Source organism: Leopardus geoffroyi, chromosome D4 (assembly GCF_018350155.1).
Source record: "Leopardus geoffroyi isolate Oge1 chromosome D4, O.geoffroyi_Oge1_pat1.0, whole genome shotgun sequence".
Classification (NCBI taxonomy): domain Eukaryota; kingdom Metazoa; phylum Chordata; class Mammalia; order Carnivora; family Felidae; genus Leopardus; species Leopardus geoffroyi.
This window is the reverse complement of record NC_059342.1, coordinates 56986786-57004404: the sequence shown is the minus strand read 5'-3', so window position 1 is coordinate 57004404 and position 17619 is coordinate 56986786. Positions and strand designations below refer to the sequence as shown.

Here is a 17619-nt window from a genome sequence, read left to right as displayed (position 1 = left end):
AGATCATTATATTGGCTGATGAAACTGGACCATTTGAATTCATGTGCTGTGAAATAGATTTTTGTATGTTGGAGATTTGGGTTGACTTTCCCTTATTTTCCATGACACTTTCTCTACCACATTCTGTCTTTGGTCCTCTTCTGGTTTTCCCACCATTTAGGTGTCCTGATGGCTAGCCTTCAGTCCTGTTTCCACTTTGAACATTGTCATTCTGTCTCATCCATGTGGCTCATCCCTGTGGGTTGGCAGCCTAACCTCATTGTGGGTCAAAGATAAGATCTTTTGGGAGAGAGACATTTTGTTGGTACCTCTGCATCCAGCTATAGGAACAGAATAGAAGGCAAGTACTATTACCCTACGAAATATGTAGAGATACTGGCTGATATGTGAGAAATTTGTATTGGAATGATTGGTTGGTTTTTACATGTCACACAAAGCGTGTCTATAGAAGACAGCGCTATAGACTCTTCAGGAAAAGCAAGACCAGACTTGCAGTGAGAGGCCTAGTTCTAGTTCTGGCACTTGTGTTTATAGCCGTGTAGCTTTTTTTTTTTTTTTTTTTTTTTTTTTTTTTTTTTTCAACGTTTATTTATTTTTGGGACAGAGAGAAACAGAGCATGAACGGGGGAGGGGCAGAGAGAGAGGGAGACACAGAATCGGAAACAGGCTCCAGGCTCTGAGCCATCAGCCCAGAGCCCGACGTGGGGCTCGAACTCACGGACCGCGAGATCGTGACCTGGCTGAAGTCGGACGCTTAACCAACTGCGCCACCCAGGCGCCCCTATAGCCATGTAGCTTTGAACAGGGCACTTAGTTCTTTTGGAGCCTCTGATAAAGTGATGAACAGTGCTTTGTAAACTGTAGAAAGCAGGGTGGGGGACTGTCAGCTTACACACCTGCAGATGCCTGCATGCTTAAACCAAGAGGCAGGTCATACAGCCAGTCCATCTTTTCCCTTGTGGTGTTCCTAGAAACAAATTGGATTTTGTAACTTTACTGTAGCTAATCATTTCTTCCATAGGGCAAATGCTACAATTTGAAGATGGGTTTTTTTAAATGTTTATTTATTTTGAGAGAGAAAGTGTGAGTTGGGGTTGGGGGGAGAGAAAGAGAATCCCAAGCAGGCTCCACGCTGTCAGCGCAGACCCTGTAATGGGGCTCGATCCCAAGAACCATGAGATCGTGACCTGAGCTGAAATCAAGAGTTGGACACTTAACTGACTGAGCCAGCCAGGTGCCCCTTGAAGGTGGATTTCTAACTAAAAATATGGCATGAAACATTACAGAGTATCAACAGTATATCACAGGGGCAAAAGCAAAGATGGAATTATAAACCTGACATCTTAAGATATATTTGGATCCATACTGATCTACAAGTTGCTGTGAGAGGCTCTAGTCATGCAATAATGCCCATGAGGAACACAGGCCTGCCAGTCATTAATTAGACTGAACTGAGGCGCATGGTAAGTGGTTTGTTACTCTTGTCCAGCCATATAACCTACTGAAGACTTAATTAAAAAAGACTTAAATAGCACTTTGATTTTTCATAAAACTACCCAGATGTGCGTAGACTCATGAAATGTCCCTGTGTCAAGTAGAAATTTAGAATTGCATGGTCTTTGGGGTACTGGCTGGCTCAGTTGGTGGAGCATGCAACTCTTGGTCTCAGGGTTGTGACTTTCAGTCCCACGTTGGATGTGGAGCCTATTTAAAATGAAATTTTTTAAAAAATTGCATTGTTTTTGAGACTATTTTGGGAGAATAGTGAGATAGAAAATACTTTCATTTCCACTCCTGGCCAGCAGGTGGTGAGTTTTGGACTTGGACCCTGTAGACAGGTTTGGGCTAAATCTTTGGAACAAAAGAGTGACAGGAGGCAGAGGGACAGCATGTGCCTTCTGTTTTTCTCAACTAAATATATGGAGTAGAGGGAATATTGTAGAATGGAAAGAGCACTAGATTGGGAATGTGGATTTGACCTCACTGAACCATAACTTTTTTTTTGAGGGGCTGGATTATCATACTATCAGGGAATTGGTGTGGTGAAAAAGGTACAAATTATAGGGCTGCAAGGAACGGGAAACCATACCAAGACAGGAGAATCAGAAGGCTCTGGAGGTGTTAGGGGGAAAAAAGCCTCTGGAAGCAGTCTGAGCTGGGCGTTAAAGGAATGTGTGAGACTTGACATGGAGAAGTAGGGGAGAGCAGTCTGAGCAAAAAGCACAGAAGTTAGAAAGTACAGAGCATGCTTAAGAAGCATCAGTTGACTAGCAGGGGAGTGTATTTGGAGAGGTCAGCCACCTCATAAAGAATCTTAAATTCCAGGAATGAAGTTTATTTTTTTGAAGATTTTAATTTTGAGACACCTTGGTTTCTCAGTCTGTTGAGCGTCCGACTCTTGGTTTCAGCATAGGTCATGATCTTGCGCTTTGCAAGATTGAGCCCCGTGTGGGATTCTTGAGCTGACAAGCACAGAGCCTGCTTGCGATTCTCTCTCTTCCTCTCTCTGCACCTCCCTGCTCGTGCACATGTTTTCTCAAAATAAATAAACTAAAAAAAATTTTTAAGTAATTTCTACACTGAACGTGGGCTTGAAGTTACAAACCCAAGATCAAGAGTTGCATGCTCCACTGACTGAGCTAGTCAGGTGCCTTAAGTTTATTTTAAAGATGTGGGCTTTCTGTGCAGTTTAGGCAGGGAAGTGACAGATTTCAGTGCTAGATAGTTCACTTCTTTTTATTTTTTTAATTGTGGCAAAAAAAAAAAAAGCACACCTATCCAACAATTTCCAAGTGTACATAGTATTGTCATCCATATGCACATTATGCATGGACAAAAAAATTTTTAAAGTAATCTCCAGCCCAACATGGGGCTCCAACTTACCACCCAGAGATCAAGAGTTGCACCACCCTACTGACTGAGCCAACCAGACACCCTGACAATTCACTTTTTAAAAAACCTTTTTTTATAGAAGCAGTAATGTGCATTGTAGAAATTTAGAAATATATAAGCAAATTATTAAAATTAATATTCCCAGAGATCATCTTAATGACTTTAGTTTATATCTTTTGGTGCATGTAAATACATGGTACTGGTTTTTTTTGTTTGTTTGTTTTTGTATGAGAATGTTGGATGAGATGAGGTCTTTTTTTTTTTTTTTAATGGATTCTTTACTTTCTTTAAAATGTCCATAAAATCACATGCTTCCATGTCATGGAATCACTGAATCATATTTCAAGAAAGGGTTTGGTAATTATACCATGACAAAACAAATTTATGTAAAAATTGAATCTCAGATACTATATTCTAAAACAAATATACTTCATTTGTTTCTTTAATACCTAGTCTTCACTGTTAACAGTCTCAACTGTTAACTAGAACAATCACTGTAACAAAAAATTTTGAAATTAGGGATGACATAGGAGATTCATGGCTGTCCTTAGCGTATATGTAACCAGAACTGTATTTACGTTTACAATAGATGGGGCATGCGTACTCTTCTGCTTATAGGAACTTGGCCCCACTTGACTGGCCTTTATTCGTTGTACCCTTATGGTCTACATGTGGTATTTTTAAATCAAAATGAGATTATACTGCTTTATATCTTTTTTAAGTCAATCTCTACCATTTCCTTATTTCCTTTTAGTAAATTTTCATTTAATCTGATACTCATACCATATTCAGTTTCCCAAGTGATCCAAATATGTCATATATATATAATATACACAAATATATATATATTTGTGTGTGTGTGTGTGTGCGCGCGTGCACACGCACGCACAAAAGGAATTTAATCTCCCTTATAAGCACCTTTATTACTGGGTTTTGTCATTCCCACTTCTTGGCCAAACCAGTATCCATTCTAGGATCACAGGTTGCATCTGTTATGTTCCTTTATTCAAATGTGTATGACACTTGTTGAAGAGATGGGGTTAGTTGACCTCCAGAGAATTGTAACCATGTGGAGGATGGATTAGAAAGAATAGGGCAACCAATCTGGTGAGAAATGACTGAACTAAGACAGTGATGGTGGAAATGGAGAAGTGGAAGTGGATTTGAAGTGCATTTCATAGGTGTAATTGACAGGGTTAAAATTGACTAGGACGTGAGGGGAAGGGAGGAGTCAGGGATGACAGGCTTCTGACTTGAGTATTGAGATGGATGTGATACCCTTCAATAGGAATGGGCATACTGGAGGAAAAGGTTAAAAGGGAAAATGAATTTTGGACAAGCTAAATAGGAGATGATATCTAGTAGGCTATTGGATATGTGGATCTGAAGCTTAGATAGAGATGCTTTAAAAATGAGCCATATTTTGTCAATGAGAAAGAATGAAATCTGGCCATTTGTAGCAAAGTGAAGGGAACTGGAGAGTGTTATGCTAAGTGAAATAAGTCAGGCAGAGAAAGACAGATACCATATATTTTCACTCATATGTGGATCCTGAGAAACTCAACAGAAGAACGGGGGAGGAGAAGGGGGGGGGAAAGTTACAAAGAGGGAAGGAGACAAACCATGGGAGACACTTAAATACTGAGAATAAACTGAGGGTTGATGGAAGTGGGGGGGGAGGGGAAAGTGGGTGATGGGGATTGAGGAGGGCACCTGTTGGGATGAGCACTGGGTGTTGTATGGAAACCAATTTGACAATAAATTTCATTTAAAAAAATTAAAAAATTTTAAAAATGAGCTGTATTTTGAAATATGGCACTTGTATGAGATGAGTTCAGGACATTTTTTTAAATGGTATTGGTAAAAATGGACCTGTATTTTGGCGTGGGGGTAGTTAGATTCTTACATCATACTCAAAAAGTAACAATCTAAACATTAAAACTGTAAAAGCACCAGAAGAAAGTATTTTGGAAGTCATAAGGAAAATGTTGGTTGATTTAATTACTTAAAAAAATGTTAAATTTTGGTACAGTAAAAGTCACCTTAAAATTTGAAAATAAGCCACAGATTGGGGAAAATATTTGCAGTATGCATAATAGGTTGATATCTCTGGTAAGCAGGATAATATTCCTTCCAAGATGTTCACATCCTAATCCCTGTAACCTGTGAATATATTATTTTACATGGTAAAGGAATTAAAAGTTGCAGATAGAATTAAGATTGCTAACCTTAAAACAGGAGGACTTTAAGATAGGAAGAGTTAGGGGCGCCTGGGTGGCGCAGTCGGTTAAGCGTCCGACTTCAGCCAGGTCACGATCTCGCAGTCCATGAGTTCGAGCCCCGCGTTGGGCTCTGGGCTGATGGCTCAGAGCCTGGAGCCTGTTTCCGATTCTGTGTCTCCCTCTCTCTCTGCCCCTCCCCCGTTCACGCTCCGTCTCTCTCTGTCCCCAAAATAAATAAACGTTGAAAAAAAAAGATAGGAAGAGTTATCTTGGATTATTCAGATGGACCAAATGTAATTACTAGCATCCTTAAAATTGGAAGAGGGAGGCAGAAGAGTGATGTGATAAGAACTTGACTTGCCTTTGCTGGCTTTGAAGATGAAGAGGGCCAGTAGCCAGTGAATGTGGGCAGCCTCTAGAAAGTGGAAGAAGACAAGGAATGGATCTCAGTGCCTACAGAAAGGATTGCAGCCCTGCCAACCTTGATTTCAGCTCAGTGGGACATGTCAGACTTCTGACAATTTGTTGTTTTGTGGTAATTTGTTATGGCAGCAGTAGAAAAATGGATAAATATAAACAGGCAATTATAGAAGAAATCCAGATGGCTACTAAACATGTGAAAAAGCATTTGTTTTTGTGGTCCTGGGAATGGATGAACTCACCTAGGGAGAGAAAGAGCAGAGGGCTGAGAAGAAATGGTTCAACGTGTAGAGAACTTAGGGATCAAATGGGTGAAGAAGGGGACTTATACCCAGGACCAAGAACAGCTGCCTGGACTCAGACTAATTGTGTCCATGTGAATAGATGTATTTTTTTCTGTTCATTCGATGTGAAGTTTTTCTCAAGAGCAACATTGGACTGTGTTCCCCTGGTCTCCTTACAGGCTTACCCTGTAGAACAGGGATGTGTGGATTCCAGGATGATCGTCTGTGAAGGGCTTGAGAAGTTAAGCCTACAAAATCCTGATGGAATATAGCTATAGTAGAAGTTAATAGGGAACTGACATTCCCAGTCTGCCAGACTCCAAAGACGACATGAGTGGAATTTATCTAGTTCACCTAGTTTATTAGGATTTCCTCTGTCTCCCTACCCCACAACTGGTTTGGCTTTAGGTCTTGTGGTATTGGGTGCCAGTGCTACCAGCCTTTCCTTTGCTTATTGGATTTGGTGGGCAGGGGCCATGGGTACCTAGAAACTTGGCTAACATTCTTGGGAGACCCCTCGTAAGGGGAACCTGAGGTGTGGGGGAGGAGAGATGCTTTTCCATATGGGCCCAGGGGCAGTGGTTAGAGTGTTGAGGGGTCAAGATGTCACCAGCTCCCAGCCCTGCCCCTTGATGAATTTGGGGACCTGCTGCCTTAGAGTGAAGCTGCTGAGGGAGAGCAGCAGTGTGTTGAGAGCTCTGGTCCTTGTGCTGAGATCTTTGGGAAAGTCTGCTTAAAGAGGCTTCCTTTACTCTTCCAACCTGGGCTGGGTGGCTCTTCCCCATAACTGTGGATGACTCCAGTCTTACATCCCCTCCTCTGTGGTCTCCTGCTTTGGGTTTCCTGGGGCTCTCTCTCTTCTTGGCTGAAGATAGGGCTGAAGCCTTGTTTCTTTTGCCTGAGGCTGGGACCTTAGGGTTTGAGGGCTCGCCCAGGCCTGGGCAGTTCTCACCAGCCTCCATGAGAATACGTGGCTCTTGGGATGAGATCTGGGCCACCATCTTCACTTTCATTCTTTCTTCTCTCTGAGACCCTTGTTCTGCCCTGCTAGACTCTTGTGGCTGAGGCTGGGAAGAAGAGTGGGAGTGGTAACAATGGGAGACCTGAATAGGTTGAGTTACTGTGCTCTGAACTTTTGGGGGATGACAGCTTGAAGAGTGGGGGCACAAATTAGAGGGATGAATCTGCTGTGGGGGACAGGAAGAGAGTCTCCAGGTGCCTAGGGTTGTGGAGCTTAGGGCAGTGGAGCTGCCAGATGAATGACTTGGGTCAGGGGATCTGAAAGCAGGGCTTTGCTGTAGTTTTTTCAGCCTGAGTTCCAACTCTCTACTCCAGTGCCAGGCCTGGATCCCAGAGTGGGTGGGCACCTCTGGGACAGCCCCTCCCTGGAAGGATGGAGTTTCTACTTTAGCCCCTGGGAAGAGCTCTTTCTTAGGTAGATCAAGCTGGTTGGGCTCAGTTTTCAGAGTTTTACCTAAGGTGGAAGGCCAGGGTATTGGCTCTAGGGGATCCACTGCTGGAGGGTTGGACCCCTGGGGGATACCTCTTGGTTGCACATTCTTCCACACAAACTCAAGGTCAGTATGTAGATCTGGTAGAGGAGCAGAGACTGAGTTGGTGGTTGGGGCTGGGAGCTCAGTGGCCCAGCAGTTGTCTCTCTGCTCCACAGCTTCCCCTTTAGGCTTACAGGTACATTGGTCTCCAGTAGGCTCACTTATGGGAGACTTTGACATAGAGTTTGGAGGTTGGCTGGGAATCCACAGTGGGGATACAGGAATACAACAGATCTTTTTCTGCTCCTTATCCTCCACAATAGGCTCAGAGTCAGACAGGGCTCCCAAGGATCTGACTCCATGTGGGTCTTGAGGTAAGCTGTGAGCCGGGATCTCAGAGGTCCAGGAGTTCTTTCTCCTTTTTATGTCCCCACATGTAGCCTCAGAATCAAACAGGACCCCCATGGGGCTACCTCTGAGGGGCTCCATTGTAAGAGCTGGAGGTGAGCTGAGGGCCAGAGATGGGGGCTCAGGAGCCCAGGAATTCCTAGAATACTCAATGTCTTTCCATGCAGTTTCTGATCTAGTGAGGCCTCCCCTAGGATTGATTCTGTGGAGTTCTAGAATGGGAGCTAGAGATGGGCTATGGGCAAGGTCTGGGGACTCAGAGGTCCAGAGGTTCTTTCTTTGTCCCTTGGTCTCCCACATGGCTTTGTACTCAGACAAGACTCCTTGGGGACTCAGAGAGGATGAGGGAAGACTGGGAGAAGAAACTGGGTCTGCAGAGATCCAAAGATGTTCTCTACTCTGCCTGTCCTTCCATGGAGTGTGAGATCTTGGTGGGACACATGCAGGACTAGTTGCATAGAGCTCTGGGTTGAGGTCCAAGGCTGGAGATTTAAAGGCCCAAACGTTTCCTGAATCTTGTCTGTGTCCTCCCTGGAGCTTATATCCAGATGGATCACCCAGAGAACTGTCTCCCTGGAGTTCTAGCAGAGGATCTAGGGGATGGCAGGGGCATGGCATTGGAGACCTAGAGGTCTGAGAACTCTCTCTCTGACTTATGGTTCCCCAGAAGTCCTTAGGTGCAGAAAGTCCTTCAGGGATGACTTTCTGGAATTCTGACAGAGAATCTGGGGGTTGGCAGGGAGCTGGCATTGGAGGCTCAAAGGCTTGAGGACTCTCTCTATGTCCTATGGTTCTCCACTGAGTCTTAGATCCAGGTGGAACTCCCAGGGGGCTTGTTCCTTGAGGCTCTGTCATGGGGTCTACAGATTGGCAAGGGACCAGGATTGAAGGCTCAGAGATCTGAGGATACTGTCTTTGCCTTGTAGTTTCCCAGAGAGCCTTAGATCCAGGCAGCTCTTCTGTAGGGCCGACTTCTTGAAGTTCTGGCAGGGAGGCTGGAGTTGGGCTGGGAGCTGGCATTGCTGGCACAGAGGCTTTGGGAGCCTCATTTTGCCCCATAGTCCTCCATGGGGCCTCAAACCTTGTCAGGACTGCCAGAAGGCTAGAAGGATATAGCAGAGAGGCAGAGAGTGAATCTAGAATGTGTTGTTGGAGGCTGGGATCCCGTGGCATACTCCACCAGACCTCAGATGGTGGGGAAAGCTTGGAGGGTCTGGTTCTTTGGAGTTTAGGCTGTAGGTGCAGGGCTTGATCCTCAGAGACCCAAGGGACCTCACTATGCTGCATAAGCCACTGTGGATATGCCTTAGCACCAGATAGGACTCCCTTGTGGTCCATGGGAAAGGACTTAAGATGGAGTGGTGATGATGGGACAGAAGGGGATGATAGAGGAGGAAGTTGCTGAGGATCGAGGGCCATCCCTTCCACATCTTCTCTAGTATGGATTTCATGAGTAGGTGGCTGAGTTGGGGAGCAGTACTGGGGAAGCAGCAGGTTGGACCTAGTCAGGAAGGCAAGCTGGTTGAAGAAAACAGAAGGGCCAATAGACAGCTTTAGGGGAGAGGGGGCACCTGAGCTCAGGAATATGGCCTCCACCGACTCACTGTGCAGAGAGGGGAGACCCCAGAAGAGCTGGCTTTTTCTCTGATGTAGATAACTTCCTGTTGCTGTTTTGTGCCTCACAGGCAAGTTGGTCAGGATCTGAAATGTGGGGAAGGATCTGGAAGGGCTTGGGGTCTGTGTATGTACTTGCTTTGGTGCCTCTGAGGCTTTGTGGAGGCCCTGAGAACTGCGGGATTGTTGACATGGGACTGTGGTGGCTTGTCCTCCAATGGGAGCTTCTTTGGGAAAAGAACATGGCTTTAGTGGATCCAGAGATGCCTCCTCTTCTTCCTCCTCTGACTTCTGCTTCCACAGGTGATCAAGCAGAAGTGGTAGGCTCTGAGGAATGGAGAAAGATACTTCAGGCATGAAGCCTTTTCAGAGACGCAAGGCTCTGGCTTCAGGCATGAAGCCCTCAATCTCTGTTCCACATCCAGAGGGAAGTTACTTACTTGGCCCCACATCTGTGGTCAATAGTCACTTACCTATCTGGTGTTAATGGCCATTACCTAGCCCATATTTGGAGATCAGCATTCCCTTACATAACTGTACATCTAGGGTCAGTAATCACCCACCTGGCTTCAAATCTGGTGTTAATAATGGTCATTCATCCAGCCTCACATTTAAGGCTTATAGTCAGTCAGTCATTCACTTGTGCTTACATCCATGTCAATGATTTTTCACCTGAACTCACATGTGGTGTCAAGAGTCATTCACCCAGCTGCACATCCATGTCACCCACCTTGCCTTGCATCATGTCTCCAGAGTACCACAGTTGAAACTGTCGCCACCTCCCAAGCTGCCACCATCTCTGGATCTGCCAAATCATGAATAAGAATAGTGTCACCAGATTCCCTGGGCTCTGGAGGCAGTTGCTGCCACAGTGTCTACAGGCCAGGGCATGGGTCAACTGGCCCCAGAGAAGCTCCATGTCCCCTTCAGCCCCAAGGAGGCCTTCTATCCACCATTCCATTTTCCTCCACCTAGTGGCAGTTTACCCTGAGGTCATCACTGCATCACAGAACAAAGAACTCCCATCCCCCCATGCCTAACAGCATTTTCCCTGAATTTAGAGCCAAAAAATTGCCTCTACCAGGCAACTAGTACTTTGTGACAGTGAAACCTGAGTGATTCCTTTTTGTCTTGATTTCCAGTGCCAGAATTATGCTTTAGGCCTTGTCATTAGGACATGGATTCTAACATCAAACTGCCTTATTAAAATCCTGGTTCTGCCACTTCCTGTTTGTGAAATCTCAAACTATTTAATCTTCTAGTGCCTCAGTTTCCTCACCTGTAAAATGGGGATGATATTATTCCTTATCACAAGGTTGTTTTGAAGGTTAAATGAATAAATTCATATGATTAGGATAGTACATAGTATATGTTATATTAAAATTTATTTCTTTTAAGGTTTCTGATTACAAGCCATGTTCTATCTTTAATATATCAAGTCTGTCCTCCCTGCCCCCCCTCCACTCTTACTCTCATGTCAGCTATGAACTGTCTTATTTGACTTTAGGTTGTTTGAGATCTTTTTGGCAAGCATTTATGTTAAGGATGCCAGATCAAATGCTCTTGACCATTTTTCTTCATTTGCCCCTCTTTCTCTTAAAGCCAGTACTGTGTTCCACGTCAGCTCTTTCTTTTATTTTTTTATTTTTATTTAAAAAATTAAGTTTATTTATTTTGAAGGAGAAAGGAAGCAGAGGAAGGGCAGAGAGAGAGAGGGAGAGAGAATCCCAAGCAAATTACACACTGTCAGCACAGAGCCCAATGGCAGAGCTTGATTTCATGAACTGTGAGATCATGACCTGAGCTGAAATCAAGAGTCGGATGTTTAACTGACTGTGCTACCAGGTACCCCACACATCATTTCTTTCTTTTAAGGCCAAACTTTAATCTCTGCCATCTCAGTACAATTTAATGCCTCTCTTCTCATCCCACCCCCATCAAAGGTCAGCTTAGTCTGGAAGAAAGAGTATGGAGCTGAAATTAAAGAGATGGGTTCTCTAAAATAATGTCACTGATAGGCTATGTGATTTTGGGCAAGAAAGATTTCTCCCATAGGTATCATGAGTTGGATTAGATTCATTCATTCATTCTAATGAGTGCTTACTATAGATCAGGTATTGTGCTCAGTTTTGAGGAGATAGAAATAGGACAGAGTCTGCACTAAAGTAGGTCCCATTTCAGTGTGTGCATGTGTGTGTATGGCAAACAGTCAACTAATAGACAATTAAAATAGAAATATGCACAGAGTACTATGGGGGCAGAGGAGGATATCTAATCAGCCTGGAGAAGGAGGTTGCTTGTCAGATGCTGCTTCCCGGAAGAGGTGATTAATAACTTGGTTTGAGGAACCAAGAAAATGAAAGTATATGGAACAAGAGGAGGACAATTCAAGCAGGAGGAACAGCTTGTGTAAAGGTGCTAGGTCAGGTAAAGCATGTATCATTAGGGAAATTGAAGGTATTCCAATGTGTGGAGGTTGGGGAAGCAGTAAGAGATGGACCTGGAAAGGTAAATAAGATCATAAAGGGGCCTCAATATCAGTCTGAAAAACAAATTTATCCTGAAGATGATGGGAAATCATTGAAAAGATTTGAGCAGGAAAGTGACAAGATCAAGTGTGTGTCTTGGAAAGAATACTGACTCTAGTGAGGGCAAAGAGATTAAGGCAAGAAATTAGTTAGGGAACTTATGCTTTAGTATAGGCAAAACATATGATGAGGTCTAAATCAAGGCAGTGAAGGTAAGAATGGAGTATAATGAATTCAAGTAGGATTCCAAAGATATAATTGATTAGACGTCATTACCAATGGGATGGGGTGGAGGAGAGTGGGAGTTGAGAATGACTCTAGGTTTCTAACTTGGAAAACTGAATGTGTATGTTAGTGCCATTTTACTGTGGTAGAGAACACAGACCTTGGAACCAGTTTAGGGCTGGGTGGGGAGAGGGTGATAGACTCCATTTAGATATTTGACTGTGGCAAGAAAAAAACTAGGCAGGAGGCAACTAGATACATAGATCTGAAGTTTGGAAAAGCAGTCCATGGTGAAGATGTAAAATTTGATAGCAGCATATATGTAACAGCCGAAACAATTAAAGGGCTTAAAAATGACCTACTGATATGTAACATTTGGCTCACTGTGGCCAGCATTAAAAACTGGAGTAGTCAAAGCTGTAAAACAAGTAGATTGTACATAATAATCAATATTTCAAGTTTAAAATATGATAGCACTAGACTCTCATTTCCACAAAGTAAAGGCCATTTAGAGGTAAGTAACAGTGGCTTCCCTTGGAATGTATGTCTGCTTTTCAATGCACCATGGTTCTTACCATGTTCTTATTGTTAATGCCAGGACTAAGGGCTAGTTGCTGTTTTTTCATTGTGCCTATGATTTTGTTTTCTTACATTTGTCCATTTTTACTCATTTGTATTACCTGCCTGGTATTTGAGTTTGCTACCTCTGGATGAAGAAGGTAAGTTGAGTCCTAATGGGAAACAGAGAAAGCAATATTAAATACTTATTCTGTGTTAGCTAATGTACATATATGGCAGGATAGTTTACCAAGTTATTAATTGTTGTCTCCTTGCTCCTTTGCCAAAGGAGACATCCTGTAGTATAAAAAGGTAACTTTGCTCACCTGTCTTGCAAGAATTCTAGGATGTCTTTCCCATGGAATTGGTAATATGTTTTCTAGACCCAAACCAAAGTTTCAAGACACCTAGTCTACAACCTTATCCAAGCTCTTGTGTGGGAAGGGAATTTAATTTAGCTGAGTGTTCTTGAGAAGAAGATGGAGGATGATTGAAAGGAGGAATTGCCCAAGGATAGAAGTGTATTCAGGAATTGAGAAAAGAGATGTAGTGATGGGTTCCATGAGTGACAGGATCTATATAGAAGTCCACTAGGAGGCAGCAGGACTTCTGATGGGGAAACTTGATTTAATGGTTAGGGCACTAAACATCTAGCATATGGTCTTGGGAACTGCAGCAAAAGATGCTAGTTTGCATACCTGGCAGAGACGCTGTGGAGCCACCCTGCCTCTGAATCGTCATATGGGTTTATACAATGCACATCCACGTGGCAACCAGGACAGAATCAAGACCCAAGTTTCTTTTCTAAGTGGGTTTTTGGTGTTTTTTTTTGAGGGGGATTATTTTCTTAGTCACTGTATACCATGCTAAAGAGGAAAAAAGCCCCCCCATCATGATTTAATATTGGATGTCTTCCGACTCCAGTAAATGAGATTTTTTAACCAGATTTAACTTTGAAAAATTAAGTAATGTGATGTTTCCTGCTCTTCAATGTTGTGGAACTAATTTATACTCTGACATTTACTACTCCATTTAATCTTTACAACTCTTTGAAGTAGGTATTGTTATCTTTTTTCACATAAACAAACTGAGGCACAGAGAGGTTAATATATATTAACTATATAATATACATAGATAAGTTAACTAATAAATATACATAGAGCCCAAGTTTGAGAACTCTGGGGAATCATGTGGATATTAGTGACAGAAAATAAAATGCAATGGGAAATATATTGGCTCATAACTGAACCATCCAGGATTAGAGCTGGCCAGCTTTAGGTAGTAGGGTTGATGCAGGGACTCAATGCAATGCTATCAGCATTCAGTTTCTACTTCTTGGCTCTCTGTCTTCTGTGCTGACTTTATTCTTCAGTTTTGTGTCATAGCAGGTTCAAGTGAAGCTGACAATGTGTGGTGTTGTTCTGACAACATTGTGCCTGTGGGTTCCAGTTGGTCATGTATCCATCCCCAAACTACTCACTGAACTGCTCACGGGAACAGAATGCTTCTTCTGACAGGTTGGAGTCATACTCTACCTGCACATGGACTGAGACTGAAGAAGCAGGGATGTGGTAGTTCCTACAAAGGAAACAAACATACTGTTTTCAGAAAAGTGTGTGCATGCTGGTATCATAACAAAATAAAACAGATGTCCACCAGAGCCCTCTCTAACTTTCCCATACTGTTTTCTGGCTCAGCCATGCCATTACCACTTTAGGATCTAAGGCTTGAATTGAAGTGTGAATGCAGATCCTTTGAAGATTGGGGAAGGGGCGGGATGGAGCCCAGGGTAAGATCTTGAGGAGGAGGAATCTACGGGAGACCCAAACATCTGTGTTGATAGATCATTTAATGACTCTCAATTCCTAGCCCTTTTCACCTTAGAGTTACTTACCTCTGCTCTAATCCACCTCTGACCATATCTGAATCCTCATCGTTAGGAACTGTTCTGCCTTCTGAAATAGTTTGCCATCCCTCTGACTTCAAACTCTAGATTTGTCCTAAAGCTGCCAATTCTGCAACCTTGTCAGGACATCCATTCATCTTTCTCCTAGTCCATCAACAACCTCTTGCCTTCATTTCCTCCCTCTCTGTGATAGACTTCATGGTCCATCACTTAATCATATCCTAAATGCTTCTCAGTTCTTCCTTTCATTGTTTTTACTCGTCAAAATCCCAATTCTGCCTCTGCCAGACCTGCCCCTTAGGAAGCAGTTTAGCCCTATTAGATAAAATCATACATGTGAGTAAGTTGGTGTCACTGTAAATTCATGGTCTACAACTAATAGTCAGCTCCACTATCACTTGAAAAGCATTTATTTATTTATGCCTTCCATTTATTAAGTGCCTAATGTGCACTAGGTATTTTTCTAAGTACTTGAGATACATCAGTAATCAAAACAGGCAAAACTCCCTGCTCATGGATCTTACTTCATTCATTCCTTAAAAACTCTCCCGTCCTACTCAAAATCAATTCAAACTATCTTCACTTTCTTCATCTGCTCTTGTCCAGGCTCCTAGCACATGTGCCAGACCTCCACTTTTCAAAGAAACCAGAGGCCATCTATATGGGAACTTTCATCATTAAAAACTGTTGGATTTGATCTCCTTCCTTCCTGCTACAGTGAAAGGTGTCCCTCTGGGGACATTCTCTGAAGCTAGGATGGGTGTCCTTATCCTCCCCTTTCCCACTACCACTTTCCACACTAGATTGTAACTTGTGTTTTAATTATCTGAGGGCAGAGACCTTGTCTATCCAGCCCACTGCTTTAACCCCAGCATCTGCATTTGGTTAGATTTCAGTACTTAGAATGAGCAATGGGTGGGATTTCTTGGAGAGCCCTCCCCCCCCCCCCCCCCCATGACTTCCTCCAGAGCTTCAGAATTCTTTTCTTAGGCTTCCTAGTGGGCACCGCTTGAGGCATCACTTCTGGGCACTGAAGTCAACTTCCCTGGCTTCCTTGACATGTGGGCTGGGCAGTTAAGCTCACAGCTCAGATTGGGGGAGGGGGGGCTTTTCCAAACACCTAGGGTGAGGCCTCTGGGTGGGGAGGTTGCGCCAGGGACCCCCACCCACTCTCTCCCTCCACCACGGAGACTGAGGAGACTGAGCATGGATTTCTCCTTTACTGCCTTAACTCACCAGTTGTTCTCTTCCTTTCCCTCTGCCTCCCTCTCTCTTCCCCTCCCCTTCTCCCCTCCTCCTCCACATGGATGTCTCTCATTAAGGGCCCTGCCAGCAGCCCAGCCCTACTTGCTGCATGGACACAGTTTTGTCCAGTGTCCCTGATAGGCCCGGTGTCCTGAAAATGTCTGGATTGGTCAGAAGACAGTGGGACCTCGTGGAGCCACTCCTTCAGGAGGGGTCAGTTTCTCAGACTCTCCTTCCTTCAAACTCATCTATAGGAGGAATGATGTCCATGGTCCCTGCCACCAGGAAGTTGTTTCTGAGGAGATGAAAGGAACTGTGAGGCTGAGGGGCGCCAGTGGGAATGGTGGGAGGAAGCTCAGCACAGGCCCATTACAGCAGTGTCTGTGGGCTGAGGTGGGGCTGACTCCCGAGGGGCAGAGGCCCACCCTGCTGAGGCCTCTAGTAGATAGGCCAGACCCAAGGGTTTTATTTTTTAATTTTTAATTTATTTTTCAAATTTTTATTTAAATTCTAGTTAGTTAATGTACAATGCAATATTGGTTTCAGGAGTAGAATTCAGTGATTCATCACTTACGTACAACACTCTGTTCATCATAACAAGTACCCTCCTCAATACCTATCAACCGTCTAGCCAATCTCTCACCAACTTACCTCCATCAACCCTTAGGTCTCTATTGTTAAGGGTCTCTTGGGGTCCGGGGTGGCTCAGGACAGGAAAGGACTCTTGATTTCAGCTCAGGTCATAATCTCACAGTGGTGGGGGAGCCTGCGTGGGGCTCCACAACGAGCACGGAGACTGCTTCGGATTCTCTCTCTCCCCTCTCTGCCTCTCCCCTGCTTGTGCTCTCTCTTTCTCACAAAACAAATATTTAAAAAAAAGTCTCTTGCTGTTTGTTTCCCTCCTCTTTATTTCCCCTCCCATACGTTCATCTATTTTGTTTCTTACATTCCACATATGAGTGAAATCATAAGGTATTTGTCTCTGACTTATTTTGCTTAGCATAATACACTCTAACTCCATCCACATTCTTGCAAATGGCAAGGCGTTTCCATTATTTTGATGGTTAAATAATATTTCACTGTATAATATATACCACATCTTCTTTATCCATTCATCATTTGGTGGACATTTGGGCTGTCTCCAAAGTTTGACTATTACTGATAATGCTGCTATAAACATTGGGTGCATGTGCCCCTTCTAATCTGTACTTTTGTATCCTTTGGTTAGTAAATACTTAGTAGTGCAATTGCTGGATCATAGGGTAGTTCTATTTGTAACTTCTTGAGGAATCTCCATACTGTTTTCCAGAGTGGCTGCACCAGTTTGTATTCCCACCAACAGTGCAGGAGGGTTCCCCTTTCTCCACATCTGCAGCAACACCTGTTGTTTCTTGTATTGTTAATTTCAGCTATTCTGACAGGTGTGAGGTGGTATCTCACGGTTTTGATTTGTAGATCCCTGATGATGAGTGATGAGCATCTTTTCATGTGTCTGGTAGCCATCTGGATATCTTCTTTGGAAAAGTATCTATTCATGTCTTCTGCCCATTTCTTCACTGGATTATTTGTGTTTTGGGTGTTGAGTTTGGGAAGTTCTTTATAGGTTTTGGACACTAACCCTTTATCCAACATGTCATTTGCAAATGTCTTCTCCCATTCCATAGGCTGCCTTTTAGTTTTGTTGATTGTTTCTTTTGCTGTAGAGAAGCTTTTTATTAATGAGGTCCCAGTAGTTCATTTTTGCTTTTTTTCCCATGCCTTTAGTGATGTGAATAGTAAGAACTTGCTCTGGCCCAGGTCAAAGAGGTTGATGCCTGTGTTCTC

At 43.5% G+C, this 17619-nt stretch overlaps 1 long non-coding RNA gene across 1 annotated transcript; it reads left to right on the top strand.

The window, feature by feature from the left end:
• The first annotated feature begins 4656 nt into the window (after window positions 1–4656).
• LOC123592893 lies at window positions 4657–14304 on the top strand. The gene is made up of 2 exons (XR_006709996.1): window positions 4657–5151; window positions 5379–14304. It is a non-coding gene; the product is annotated as an uncharacterized LOC123592893 (long non-coding RNA).
• The last annotated feature ends 3315 nt before the right edge of the window (window positions 14305–17619 follow it).